This window comes from Muscardinus avellanarius (genome assembly GCF_963383645.1).
Source record: "Muscardinus avellanarius genome assembly, chromosome: 13".
Taxonomy (NCBI): domain Eukaryota; kingdom Metazoa; phylum Chordata; class Mammalia; order Rodentia; family Gliridae; genus Muscardinus; species Muscardinus avellanarius.
The window spans coordinates 47,756,046-47,770,763 of record NC_137799.1 but is presented as its reverse complement, the minus strand read 5'-3'; the positions used below and the strand labels follow the sequence as shown (position 1 = coordinate 47,770,763).

The window sequence follows — 14,718 nt, the reverse complement described above, 5'->3', positions numbered from 1 at the left end:
AAAAAATAATAATAAATGGCCCTTGTTTAAATCAGCTGAGTTGGGATTTTCAATTATTTGTATCAAAAAGCATCCTGAATGGCAAAATTGAAAGTAAACCAGCTGGGCATGATGGTACACACATGTAATCCTAGTACTTGGGAGGTTTAGACAAGATTATAGGTTCAAAGTCAACTCATGCTTGTAATCCCAGTACTTGGAAGCTGAGACAGGAGGATTGTGCAGGTTCAAAGCCAGCCTCAGTAGCTCAGTGAGGCTCTCAGAAACTTAATGAGACCCTGTTTCCAAATAAAATATAAAATAGTTCTGGAAGTGTAGCATGGAGGTAGAAGGCCCCTGGGTTCTACCCCAGTACCTCAAAACATAAAATAAGACCTAAGATGATGGTGCCATGTGAAGTGGCCACGGCAGCCTCCAGCAAAAGTGACAGAGTGGGTGGAGCGTCTGGATCCTGGCTGGACCTATGGTTGGATGCTCTGGGAGTGGAACGAGTCGTTACAGCACTAAATCCTTGGTGTCCTGCAGGATGAAGAAGAAGAAGAGAAGCTGGTCACTCTGCAGGGCATCCTTTCTGCTTTCCTGGAAGCAGATTCCCTTCTTAATATCTTCAAGGATATTGTGGAACAGTGGTCAGAAACTCAGAATATTGTCAAGTGAAAAAGAGAACAAGATCCAGGTCATTGTCACCCTCATCAAGAAGCAAGCACAGACTGTTGTGAAGCCCAGGATGTGTCAGAAGAGAAGCCGAGAAAAGCCGCCCTGCTCGCTCAGTATGCAGATGTTACAGATGAAGAGGATGAAGCAGATGAGAAGGATGATTCAGGCACCACCACAGTGAACCTAGGTCCTCGCAAATCTCTGTTCTGAAACGTCAACGTGGAAGATGTCCTCAGTGCTCCAAAGTTGGAGTGAGACTCACTGCAGGATGAGTTCCAGAGGAAGAAAGACCAGGACAAGATGCAGAGGGAGCCGGAAAAACCAGCCTAGAGGGAACGCAAGGAATAGGAAGAGAAAGGAACACAAGGAGGGGAACGAAGGTGATAACCCTGGCCTTTCCCCTCTACCCCTGCTCCCAAGTAAACTTGGTCACAGGGAGAACCGGTTGTGATACGTGTATTTAAGAGAAATGAGAAAGTATTGCGGAGTGATTTCCCAAGGTGTTTCCTCTTTTGTTTACATGGTCAAAAGGAAAATAATAATCACTTTTTATAACAAAATGCACCATATATTGGTGGTGTGGGTGATCAGATTATAATAGTTGATATGTGTACCAAAGAGCTACAATGGGGGGGGGGCATCTCTCTCTTTTAATACTGAGGTTCTGTGCTCCTTTTGGCTCCTTTTTTTTTCTTAAGAAAAAAAGATCTTTTTTTTCTTAAGAAAAAAAAAGGTCTTCCTTTCTCTTGATAAATAGCAGGATTCAGAAAGCTAACAGTTATAGTTTTCATCCTGAAGGAACAGAAATATGACTGCTCCTCTAAAATGAAAAGTGGGAGTGAAAATTGCCTGAGAAGCAATATTTACCCCTAAATGTAGTGTTGTTTTATGGCTGAAATAGAAAGCTAATGAAGAATGCTGCCTGGATCTAAATTTTATGTTACATGGCAGGCAACTAAGAAAATGGGAAGATTTTATTTGGGGTGCATTCACGATCTGGGAATTCTTTTTAAAGCTTCAGCCTATAAGAGAAAGTTTTTAGAGATAGTTAACATATTTTTCCTCATCTAGGCTCACATTAAGAAGGATGTGTCAGAGATAGGTACAGTCGCACATGCCTATAATTCCAGTACTTGGGAGGCTGAGACAGGAAGATCACAAGTTCTAGGCAAGTCTAGGCAACTTAGTGAGACCCTGTCTCAAAAGGTGTAATTCAGTGGTAGAGTGCATCTGGGTTTAATTTCCAGTACCACACCAAAAAAAGAAGAAAGAAGGAAGAAGGAGGAGGGGGGGGGGGAGGAGGAGGAGGAGGAGGAGGAGGAAAGAAAAAATGAACAGTGTGTCAACATTGAGTGTAAGCTCTCATTGTTAGCTAGGTTCATTTTTTTTATATAATCATGAATTCTCTTGAGGGCTGGTAGAGATTTTAATCCGGATTTCCCATAAAACATGAGTATTAAGACCTGGTAATAAGGAAGAAACACTGGAGATCTTATTAACACGGATACTTAAGAGTGCACATAGTAGGTGCTTAACAAGTTTATTGAATGAGTGAATGGTGAAACTGGGAGAATCAACAGTGAGCGGGAACTCTTCATTTCTACTTGTCACAAGCCATGGCCAGTTATAAACAAGCCTTTCTCTACATGTTTCAGGCATTTTCAAACTTAAGAATCCTAAGAGAGCAATTTCTCTTATTGATAAGACAAAAAGTAGATATTTTATACTAAGCAGGGATCAGCAAGCAACCAACCACAGGCCAAAATTGGCCATTTTGTTGTTGTTTGTTGTTGTTGTTGTTGTTGTTGTCATCATTTTGGTATGGTTCAAATTAAGAATGGCTTTTATGTTTTTAAAAGATCATAAGAAAAAATACATGATAAAGACCATAGATATGACCTATAAAACCTAAAATATTACCTACCTAGCTCTTTGGAGGAAGTTTGCTGGCCTTTGTTTTATATTATTAACTCTGACATTAACAAAAACTTTTTCCTTTGTGTAGAAGGTTGAAAAAAATCATGGTTAAGAAAAAGGAGACACCTCTTTTTGTTACCTTTACATGAAGTCCTGTAACCATGGCATTGCAAAAATAACCAGCTTTTTGTGTGTGGTGCTGGGGAATACCAGCTTTTTAAAAAATAAATAAACTTTTCCAGGCATGGTGATGCACACTTTTAATCCCAGAATTTCTGGTTTGTGAGGCTGAGAAAGGAGGATCGTGGTTTGCGGACAGCCTCAGCTACTTAGTGAGGCCCTTTGCAACTAGTGAGACCCTGTTGCAAAAATAAAGAATAAAAAATAGGGCTAGGGGTGTAGCTCAGAGGTAAAATGCCCCTGGGTTTCATCCCCAGTACCACTAAATAAATAAATAAATAAATAAATAAATAAATAAATAAACTTTATTTAAGTTGCAATAAATAAATAAAGTAAAATAAAAATGGCATAGCTGTGTGTTAGGATTATTTAATTCTTTGGTTAAAGCTTCATCACTAAGGTTTCTCATGCATAAAGGTTTCAATCCATTCAGCAATTGTGGAAATTGCAAATATTTTATTGCAGTTGATATGCAGCAGACATAAGTGATAAATGGGTACCACTAGATGATGTTTAGTCAAGAAACCAAGAATACCTATTTGTATCCCCTGTCTGATATGTTCTGAGGTTATAGGTATTCAAGGATCAATGACAAAGAACAGCAAAATCATACTCCTTTACACATTGGGCATAGGTCCCAGTCCCCATTATAAAACTCATTGGTAAAGCCAGGCGTGGTGGCGCACACTTGTAATCCCCACGGTTGGGAGGTGAAGACAGGAGGATCGCGCTGGTTCGAAGCCAGCCTTGCTGACTTAAGAGAGAGACCCTGTTTCCAAATATATATATATATATATATATATAATATATATATATATATATATATATAATATATATATATATATATATATATATATATATATATATATATATATATATAGTAGGTCTGGGAGTGTGGCTCAGAGGTAGAAGAGCTTCCGGGAACCCCAGTACCACCAAAAATTAAAAATAAAAATAAAAATAAAAATAATAAAAAAAAATAAAACTCATTGGTAAACTAAGCAGGAACCCTTTGGCTTGGATACAGGAGCCTAAAGCAAGTCACTAAAATTGAACTTCACTAGCTTTTTATTTGGTGTTTTAAACAATTGAAGAGATCAGTGTTACCAGGCATAGTATAGGTGGAAGGGGGAGGAGTAAATATTGAGTGGCCTTAGCTTCTGCTAGCAAGAGATGTCCTAGCCATATTTTCTAGAGGTCACATGAAAGATGTCAGCAGAAAAGAGTGCAACCTATGAAGTGATCTTATAATGTAGAGTAACTTACTGGACCCAATGCACATGGCCTCATCAGTGTCATGAAATCTGACCTGTAAGAGAGAATAGACAAGAAAATATAGAGTGGGAAACTGCAAGAGAAGTCCAAGTTCCTTCTCAGAAGGCTCCAGTATCTAGTCTTTGAAATTTTTAAGGCTTCTCTATCACAAAGTGGTTAATATTGTACCACTCTTAAAAATTAATGTAAGTTTTATTCATAGCTGATGTTTACTTGCCCACATAGCTTGGATTTTCTCTTATACACTATGGGCATTTATTTCCATGGCTCTGTTAAAAAGTAAAAAATCATAATCACATCAAAGTCCAGACACCATACAGAATAATAATGTAGTTATAAGATCCTCACCACAGTGCTTCCTCATTATATCCAGATAGTGTCTAGATGGTGGCTAGCATACTCATGGGATGAAATAGCTGGTTTTACTGACTTTGTGGCAAAACTTCACTTTGGAGAATTTGGTGCGTGTTCTCTGTTTTGTTTGGGGTTTTTTTATTTGTTTTTTTATTTTTTTTTACCTCTACATATCTACATATCCCAAAGTTCACCAGGATACAGTGTAAGTTCTATCCTAATCCATAAAGGAGACCAAGAAAACTGTATCCTCCAAAAACATCTGGATTCCTCCCTCAGATCTCATCAGCACCATCAAGCTCTTTTTCCAACATCCATGAGAGCTCATTTTCTCATTTCCACTTTTCATTACAGTCTTTTCATAGGTTAGCAGCTAAAATGATTATTCATCATCTTTGCATACAAGCTTTTTTTCAATCACATTCTAACCTACCTTTCTAGATTTAAATGATATTCTTGAAGACTTTGATCAAAGATTTTTCTTCCTTTTCTTAATTTTCTATTATATTCTATAAATAGCTCCTGGGTTCCCAACGGAAACATCCTAGCATAAGATCCAGTCCAAACTATTCATTTTCATCTAAAGAAACTTAATCTCCCAAAATTACTGGAAATGGAGAACACAGTGTATCAATTAGCCTTTGCCATATAACAACCACCGCAACACTGATGGCTTAGTATTTTTGCAATTTTGCGAGCTGGCTGGACAGTTCATCTGCTGGTTTTTTCCTATGATCCCTCGTGCAATGCATGTTACTGGAGGGTCAGCTAGAAAGGTCTAAGATAACCTCAATCACACCTGTAGAAGTTGGTATTGTTGTGGACAAGAGTGTCTTGGACCATCTCTGGTGACTAATCCTCCAGCAGACTTTCTTATATAGTGGTCTTGGGGCAGTGGTTCAAGAAGATAAAAGGTGAAGCTACAAGGTACCTTGGAGCCTACACTCTGGAACTTACACAATACCCTCCCACTACACTATACTGGTCAAAGCGAGTGACAAAGTCAGCTCAGGTTCCATGGTGTAGAGGGATAGTCCTCTCATCGATAGGAGCAGCAAAGTAGAATGCATACCAGGATAGAAGGCATTATGTCCACTAAAAAGTCTGTCACACAAGACAAGGGAAGGACCAGTTGCCAGCTTGCAATGATAAAGAATCCATAGAATCCCAAACAAGGACTTCTTAGAAAGCTTCTGCTAAGGGCAGGATGGGATCCAGGAACCAATGTACATGGATGAACCAAGAGGGAATCAGATCATCTTAAGCTGCCTTGCTATTGTTGAATATGTCCTGGTTCAATTTGAAAGAACATGACCATGAGATACACTATTACTGAGAAAAAGGAAAGAATTTGGCTGTACAAAGAGCTACACCCTGCCGGGCGTGGTGGTGCACGCTTGTAATCCCCGTGCTTGGGAGGCAGAGACAGGAGGATCGCGCAGGTTCGAAGCCAGCCGAGCGCTCTGGCTTAGGAGACCCTGTTTCCAAATAAAAATGTAAAAAGAGGTATGGGAGTGTAGCCCGGAGGTAGAAGGGCTTCCAGGAACCCCAGTACCACCAAAAAAAAAAAAAAAAAAAAAAAGAGCTACACCCAGGTCAGCAGTAAGTAAGGGCAGTCTCCATCTTCTTGAGTCTCATCTCCACACCATCAAACTTAAGTGTCAATCTGCCAAGATCTCATTGGTATCTGGAGACTGTTCAAATAATTGAGTAAAGATTTCCTTAATTTGCAAAGACAAGGAATCCATTAAGGGGTTGAGTGTGTCAGCTCCTGCTGTAAAGTAACAGGACAGCCAATTCATTCAAACAGTAAGATGAGAAGAATAAGAATCAAGTCAGGGGAGCCATGTGGTATCATGAAAAGACCATGGGCTCAATTTAAATTCTGTCCCTTCTCTTTCTGTTCTTGGCTGATCTCACTTAACATAATGTTCTCCATATCTTTCCATTTTCTTGCGAATGGCATGATTTTGTTCTTCTTTATAGCTGAATAGAATTCCATTGTGTGTATTTCCCATAATTTTGCAATTCATTCATCTGTTGATGGAGACCTAGATTGGCTCCGTATTTTGGCTATTATGAATTGTGCTGCCATGAACATAGGTATGCATATGTTACTGTACTTCTCTGATTTCAACCCCTTTGGAAAAATACTCAGGAGTGGTATAGCCAGATCAAATGGTGGATCTATTCCCAGTTTTCTAAGGAATCTCCACACTGATCTCCATAGCAGCTGAACTAGTTTGCACTAAGTATGTTTTCTATTAATATGCCCAAACTAGGAAGCACTGAGGATACCAGAGGGACTCCAGATAATGGAGGGGAAATCTCAGCAAAGCCAGAATGGAAGGATAGGAGAGGAAGAAGGCTGAGGTTGATTAATGGAGGAGCTACATCCGAATATGTGTAAATATATGAATATAGCATGGTTAACCTGGACACTCATTGTTGGGAGTTGGGGAAGGGGAACCGGGGGCAGGGAGAGAGGGCACCAAGCACAGTCTAAATGTATACTATTTTCAATATGTTCCACATATAAATAAAATTTTAAAAGTTTCTCTTCTTAATCCTCAGTTTTCTCATCTGTAAATAAGTGGAATTATGTTTACCTGGAAGAATTGCTGTAAGAATTAGAAAAGTTCCTATTACATATTAATAATTATAAGCTGGATGTGGTGGCACACACCTACTATCCCAGTACTTGGGAGGCTGAGATAGTAGGATGCAGATTCAAAGCCAGTCTCGGCAAATCGTGAGACTTTCATCAACCTACTGAAAGACATCCTATTTCAAAATAAAAATAAAACAGGGCTGGGGGTGTAGCTCAGAGGTAGAATACCCCTGGGTTCAATCCCCAATGCTACAAAATAACTGTTGTTGTTGTTGTTGTTGTTATTATTATTTGCTTAATACTATTGTAAGCCATTAATAAATATATGCTTTAATATCAACCCAACCTCTAGTTGCTGGGTCAGACAGTGAAGACACCCTGTATCTTAGATTCTGATGGGACACTGTTAACATGTTTAGAGAAATCCAGCTCAGCCTTTAATACATTCCATGCAAGCCAGGCATGGTGGTGCATGCTTGTAATCCCCGCGCTTGGGAGACGGAGACAGGAGGATTGTGCTGGTTCAAAGCCAGCCACGCTGGCTTAAGAGACCCTGTTTCCAAATAAAAATATAAAATAGGTCTGGGAGTGTAGCCTGGAGGTAGAAGGGTTTCCAGGAACCCCAGTACCACCAAATAAATAAATAAATAAATAAAACACTGCATGTCACCTTCTCTTTCAAGCCTTCCTGGGTATCTGCTGTCTCCATCCTTGTACTACAATATACACATCTGCATAGGACACAGAGAGAAATGCGCTAGAGGTGCAAATCAATCTCATAACTTCCCATGACCTGGATGGAAAGCCCCAGGGTGAGAGGAGCAGCTCACCCTATAGCCCGAAACTGAACACGTCACTAAATGAGGTTTTCTTATGCAGAGTCACAATGCAGTCTTAATAACTGTGGGGTAAATAGAATGATCAGAAGGTTCACTGATGTCTCCCCAAAAACAGTCTTTAAACTACTACTTACAGTTATCTTTAACCTTTAGCCCTTCTCTTCCCCTACACTCAGCCTCCCCCAACCCGTGTCTTAGTTTTTCTCATTAGCATAAACTCCCTTCTAACATGCTAAACGCTAAGTAATAGTTAAGATCAGGAAGTTTTTTGTTTTGTTTTGTTTTGTGGTAACTGCAATTGAATCCAGGAGCATTCTACCTCTTGGCCACATCCCAAACCTATTTCATTTTTTTATTTTGAAACAGTGTCTCACTAAGTTGTGGAGCACCTCACTAAGGCTGGCCTCTAACCTGTAATCCTTCTGCCTCAGCCTCCTAAGTACTGGAGTTACAGGCATGCACCACCAAGCCAATCTGATAAGTTTTTGAGCAGAGAAGAATCATGGCAGAAATGTGACAGAAAGCAGGTGAAGCCTGAGGCTCCAGTAGGCAACAGAGGACCAACCCAGACAGAGCCACAGGTTCGACTCCTTCCCAAGCCTTAGTCTTCTTATCTGTGAAATGGAGAGAGCATAATAACCCATGGTTATTAAATCTGTACTTCTCTGTACCTGATATTCTTACCTATATCAAATTGGAACATATATTTCAGTTGTCTAAGCAACCCAAGTTTGTCGAACAGAGTTCATGCTGTTCTTAGAATCAAATGTGGTCCTTAGGAGAATAAGTCACCTGTTACCAAGGAGAAGGCAGAAAGCTTACCTTAAACAATGAAAAAGGAAAATGCTACTCTGGGCCATTTTTATTTCATTTCAAATATACAGTCAAAGAGGCAGAGAAAATCCTTGTCTTCCAACAAAGATCACATATTATATCTATGAGAAGGTCAGGCTTGTAGCTTCAGTCTTTCAATATTTTTAAAATATATTTATCCTGATTTATAAAGGTACATTCTGTTGATTACAAATGAAACTATTTTCCTTGGCAGTCAAGTGCAGGAAGACAAATATCAAATCTCAGTAGCTACACTTCCAGCTGTTTTGCAAACAGAGATAAAAGATAATCCTTAACTAAATACCATTACTTTCAAGATAAAAAAAAATCAACTTTTAAGTGCATTGTGTTAAACAGAAGAAGCCAGGTTTGCTTCAAAAGTTTCCAATAATTGGAGTTGAATAATATTTATTAAAAGAACTTGTGCACTCTGTTGAAATTGACAGGAGTGGGGCTTTTTGGCTCAGCATGATGCTAATATCTGTAATTAAGGAAATGCTTAAAGAGTATCTGCAAAGTGAGTACTTAGTTTGATAAATCTCTTTGAAAATAAATTTACTAAGTTTTATTATTCGTTTCCCAAAGACACATAAAAATGTAAAAGTCATCAAGCTTTATCACTTCTAGGCCCTATCATTATCTTTGCAATCACTGGTACCACTAATACCACTTTCTCTATCACTACTAATATCCTCCTCCAGATCCAGCTCTGCTCCCAACTCACCATCTTCACCTCTACAACCTCTCACACTACTTTCTACCACCATCATCATGCCCATCTTCATCTCCACATTTCACCATCATTACTGACACTACTGAGCAACCACTGCCACCAAGAGTACCACCATGATCACACACACTGCAGCCACTCTCAGACCTCTAGTTCTATCAAATGCTACTGCTACACACTCTAGTGGTTTCTCCCTCCTTCAATCCAAATTATTCAACTGGGACAAGTGGCAATATTGAAATTTATTTACTTAGTAGTTCATCAATTTATATTTATATGGTAAGTCCAAACTCAATTTATGCTAAACTACTCACAATTTAAGGGAAGAAAATGGCTTATAAATAAACAAAACTTTTTTAACCATTTTAACATTTGGGTTTGTTTTTATTTTTGTTTTACAGTAGCCATCATTGTTTATTTGTTGTTGTTTTTTTTAAATTCACCCAGGCTGGGCGTGGTGGCACACGTTTGTAATCCCCCGTGCTTGGGAGGCGGAGACAGGAGGATCACGCAGGTTTGAAGCCAGCCTCAGCTGGCTTAAGAGACCCTGTTTCCAAATAAATATAAAATAGGTCTGGGAGTGTAGCCTAGAGGTAGAAGGGTTCCATCCCTAGTACCATCAAAAAAAAAAGAAAGAAAGAAAGAAATTCACCCAGTCTTCATCCCCTCCCTCATCCTCACTCTTCAGTCTATCCTCAGGAGTAGAGTTCAACAAGGTGAGCCTCAGGTGTAGGGTAAAACTAAATACCCATTTGACAACATTTTTAGTAAAAGCAGAAAATTTAATGATAAAAATATTACAGTCAAAAGAACTACATCAAAATCACAATCTCAGAAATCCCTGGGGATCAGAATGCTACACTGAATCACCCACTTGGAACAATTTTTATTCACATGTAGACAACTGATAATAAAATGTGTTAAGCACCACCAAGGGGAGAGTCAAAACATAGTGTGTGTTAGGCTTTCTCACCTCCTTCTAAGTGAAAGCCACTGTTGTATGAAAAATAGCTTAGTATGTCCTGAGGATGCCATTTTGTCTCATGTAACTCTGTGCTCTGGATAGGTGCCACTTTTGTTCTGCTTTAACATAGAAACTTTAGTATTTGGATGTGCAGGGGTCTCCATGTAGAGCTTGAATATACCCAGTCAGCCATCCCTGAATACTGGAGGCCTAGGCCTTCTACTTAAGTACCCCACCACTAGAATAAAACCATGTCTCACACCTCCTCAATGCCTGGCTTATTTTACTGATAGACCAGATGGAACTCGCAACTTCTCAGCCTTGGTGGTTACACAACTGCCATAGCGCTAATGCAATTCCCACAAAAATCATTTTTCAAATTATTTGTTTTAGTGATTCAAAACACAAGCTCACACATAAAATATGTTCACAACATTTGCAATTTCCCCATCTCCAATATTTTCATGGGGGAAAAATTTGATCAACTGATATTTCTCAGCTCAGTCACCACCATCATGCATTATAGCTCAAAGTACTTTAACAAGAATCGATCATGCTGAAAGTGTCAAACTATAAAAAGAAACCTGGCAAGAAGCAGATGGAATATTTAAGAAAATGGGGTGAACAGATTTTCGGCTAATGCTAAAGCACAATTAAGTGTGTGGGTAGCCTTCAACATCTGCCCTCATCCTCAGTCTACTTTCTACTGGTTTTTTTTTTTTGTGCCTGTATCCCAGGGTATTGATCCTTGATGACTCATCACTTATGAAGCCCATCACCAGGTTTCCTTGCCAACTGGTTACTAGCTAGATATAGGCAATGAGAGGCAGTGGGAAAAGTAACTGAGTTTCCTCTTCCTGGCTTGTTATCCCAGTCCTTGGAGTCTGAGACAGGAAGATCACAGGTTCAAGCACCTAGCATAAGCCAGGGGTGGTCACTCTATTTGTTACTGTACTACCACACTATTTCCTTCCTTTTTTATTTTTTTTTCTTCTTTGTCCTCTGGACAACATTTTCCCATAATTCCTATATCTGAGTGTGTCAACACTTTTAACCCTGCTCATTCACCTGAAAGTAATTCTACCTCCTGAGAACACCCTGACTGAATGGCAATGAAAAGGAGATGTGGTCCTTATACTGCTCTTTTAAGTCTCTTAAAAAGAGGTCACAGCCAGGCGTGGTGGCGCACGCTTGTAATCCCCACGCTTGGGAGGCAGAAACAAGAGGATCCCGCAGGTTCGAAGCCAGCCACACGCGCTGGCTTAGGAGACCCTGTTTCCAAATAAAAATGTAAAAATAGGTCTGGGAGTGTAGTCCGGAGATAGAAGGGCTTCCAGGAACCCCAGTACCACCAAAAAAAAAAAAAAAAAAAAAAAAAAAAAAAAAAACGAGGTCATCAACAGAGGCAGGCGTGGTGGTACAAGCTTGTAATCCCAGTCCTTGGAAGGCTGAGACAGGAAGATCACAGGTTCAAGGACAGCCTCAAAAGTAGTGATATTCTCATCAACCTAGCATAAGGCAGGTGTGGTGGCACAAGCTTGTAATCCTAGTCCTTGGTAGGCTAAAACAGGACGATTGCAGGTTCACTGCCAGTCTCCACTACTTAGTGAGGCCCTCTACAACTTAATGAGACCCTGTTTCAAAATAAAGAAAAAAAAAATATGGCTTGGAGTGTAGCTCAGAGGTAGAATCCCCCTAAATTCAATCCCCTTTACCACAAAAAATAGAAATAAAAATAAAAGTAAAAATAAACTGGGGTGTAGCTCAGAGGTAGAATGACTCTGGGTTCAATCCCAGTACCACAGAAAATAGAAATAAAAATAGGCTGGAGTATAGCTCACAGGTAGAATAAACCTGAGTTCAATTCCCAATACCACCAAAAAAAAAAAAAAAAAAACCACAGGTCATCAACAAAATCTGATACATAGATTATAACACCTCAATAGGGCTAGGCGGGGTGTGGTGGCGCATGCTTGTCATCCCTGTGCTTGAGAGGCTGATGAGACAGGAGGATCGCACAGGTTTGAAGCCAGCCTCAACAACTTAGTGAGGCTCTTAGCAACTTAGTGAGACCCTGTTTCCAAATAAAACATAAAATAGATCTGGGGTAGAAAAACCTCTGGGTTCTACCTTCAGTACCACAAAAACAAAAAACACCTCAGTAGTCTACCTAAAATTAGCATGAAGTAATATAGTCAGGCCAGATGCTTTTTCCCTGGTGGGCAGATCTTTCCACTTTTAGCTCCATTTACTGGCCCTGAATATATAGAAGACAAAGTGAAAGTTTACATATTTTAATCCTTTTGTGAGGGAGTACTGCGGGTTGAAACCAGGGGTGCTCTATCTCTGAGCTACACCCCAGCCCTATTTTATTTTTATTTTTTATTTTGAAATGGTGTCTCACTAAGTTGCTGAGGGTCTCACTAAATTACTGGGGCTGTCCTGGAACCTGCCATCCTCTTGCCTCAACCTTCTCAATCCTGGGATTAGGGTGCGTGCTACCTCACCTGGCTTATCTTTTATACTTTTATTGGCACATTGTAACACAGGTTCAAAATGATACAAATATGCATGCACATAGTAGTTGGATTATTCACTTCTGCATCCTATCCCACTAACTTGTTCACCTCAATCTACAGAGTAGGAAACAGATTTAGGTAGAGTTCTACCTAGAAAGAGAATAGTGTTTACATAGAATATCTTCCATGCTAAACCTCTTGAGAATCTAGGCATGGCACATGAGTGCAGAAAAGGAAAGAAGCTCTATAACTTTAAAAATTTCTTACAATCTTATAATAATGTAGCTTCCATAACACTTTTATATTATTTGACTTAAATATCACACAATTAGAAAATCAAACTGTAATAGTCTAAATGGAAAGGCAAACCTGCGAGGATAAAAAGAACACTGAATAATGCTGTATTATAAAAAGTAAATAACATTCGGAAAGTAGTTATACAGGGCAATCTCATCTAATGCAATTGTCCCAATTCTTGTTAAAAAAAAAAACTAACTACAAAGCAATTTTCTTTTAATCAAAACCTATTTTTCCATTGACTTACATTACAAAGCCAAAGATGTATTCCCCACAGGAAATATTTTAGCCCTAAGTCTAAATAAAAATCACACTTAACAATGCAACAAACCCTTCTACAGTCAATTATCTAAAGGAAAAGCTATAGTTTTTTTCTGACAGAACAATAATGACACTCAAAATAACTCAGAATACTGTCTCCACAATAACACTCCATAAGGATAGATCCACACAGAAGCAAAATCACCTGGAGGAACTTCAATATAAGGCAGCCACACTATATAATTACGGTAGTGCCACACTATATATATTAATATATGGCCACTCTCTATAATAATCACAACTATATAAAAGCCAAGTTCTAGCCGGGCGTGGTGGCACACGCTTGTAATCCCCGTGCTTGGGAGGTGGAGACAGGAGGATCCGCTGGTTTGGAGCCAGCCTTGCTGGCTTAAGAGACCCTGTTTCCACATAAAAAAGTTTAAAAAAATAGGTCTGGGAGTGTAGCCCGTGGGAGTGTAGCCTGGAGGTAGAAGGGCTTCCAGGAACCCCAGTACCACCAAAAAATAAAAATAAAAATAAAAAAAAATAAAAGCCATGTTCTTTTTTGTGACTATTGCAAAGTGCAATTTGAAGGACATTGGGGAGGTCTCATTCAAGTTTTCCTCATTGCTATTTGATATTTTATTCCTAGTGACACCTATTTCTTTGGATTTCTTCCTTCTCCTGAAGTCAGTCAATCAAGCAATCAATCTCTTTCTCTTTCTCTTTCTTTCCCTCCCCCTCCCCCTCCTCCTCTTCCTCCTCCTCCTCCTCCTCCTCCTCCTCCTCCTCCTCCTCCTCCTCCTTCTTCTTCTTCTTTCTCTCTCTCTCTCTCTCTCTCTCTCTCTCTCACTCACTAGGGATTGAACCTTGAACCCAAGGGCATTTTATTTTAAACAGAGTTTCACTAGGTTGTGGAGGGCCTCTCTAAGTTGATGATGCTGGTATTGAACCTACCATTCCCCTGTCTCAGCCTTCCAAGTAGCGATATTACAGGCATGTGCCACACTGCTCCCAGCTCAGAATCTTTTCAAGCTATAAAAATCCTTTGAAAGAATAACTAGTTATAACTTAAAAGCCATGTTCTCCAAATTATTAGGCCCTCAACATCAGAACAACCAGGAATGCTTACTTTAAAAAATGCAAATTCTAGAGCTGGGCATGGTGGTGCACACTTGTAATCCCAGCACTCATGAGGCTGAGACAGGAGGATCATGGTTCACAGACAGCCTCAGCTGCGGCCCTTTGCAAGTTAGTGAGACCCTGTTTCAAAATAAAGA

General features: G+C 39.6%; 1 pseudogene across 1 annotated transcript in view; it reads left to right on the top strand.

Annotated features, from left to right (window-relative positions):
- The first annotated feature begins 380 nt into the window (after nt 1-380).
- Nucleotides 381-14,718, top strand: part of LOC308272184 — a 77,025-nt pseudogene continuing 62,687 nt past the window's right edge. Inside the window, exon 1 of the transcript in view lies at nt 381-1,037. The product of the transcript in view is annotated as an uncharacterized misc_RNA (transcript). The remainder of the gene's footprint in view (nt 1,038-14,718) is intronic.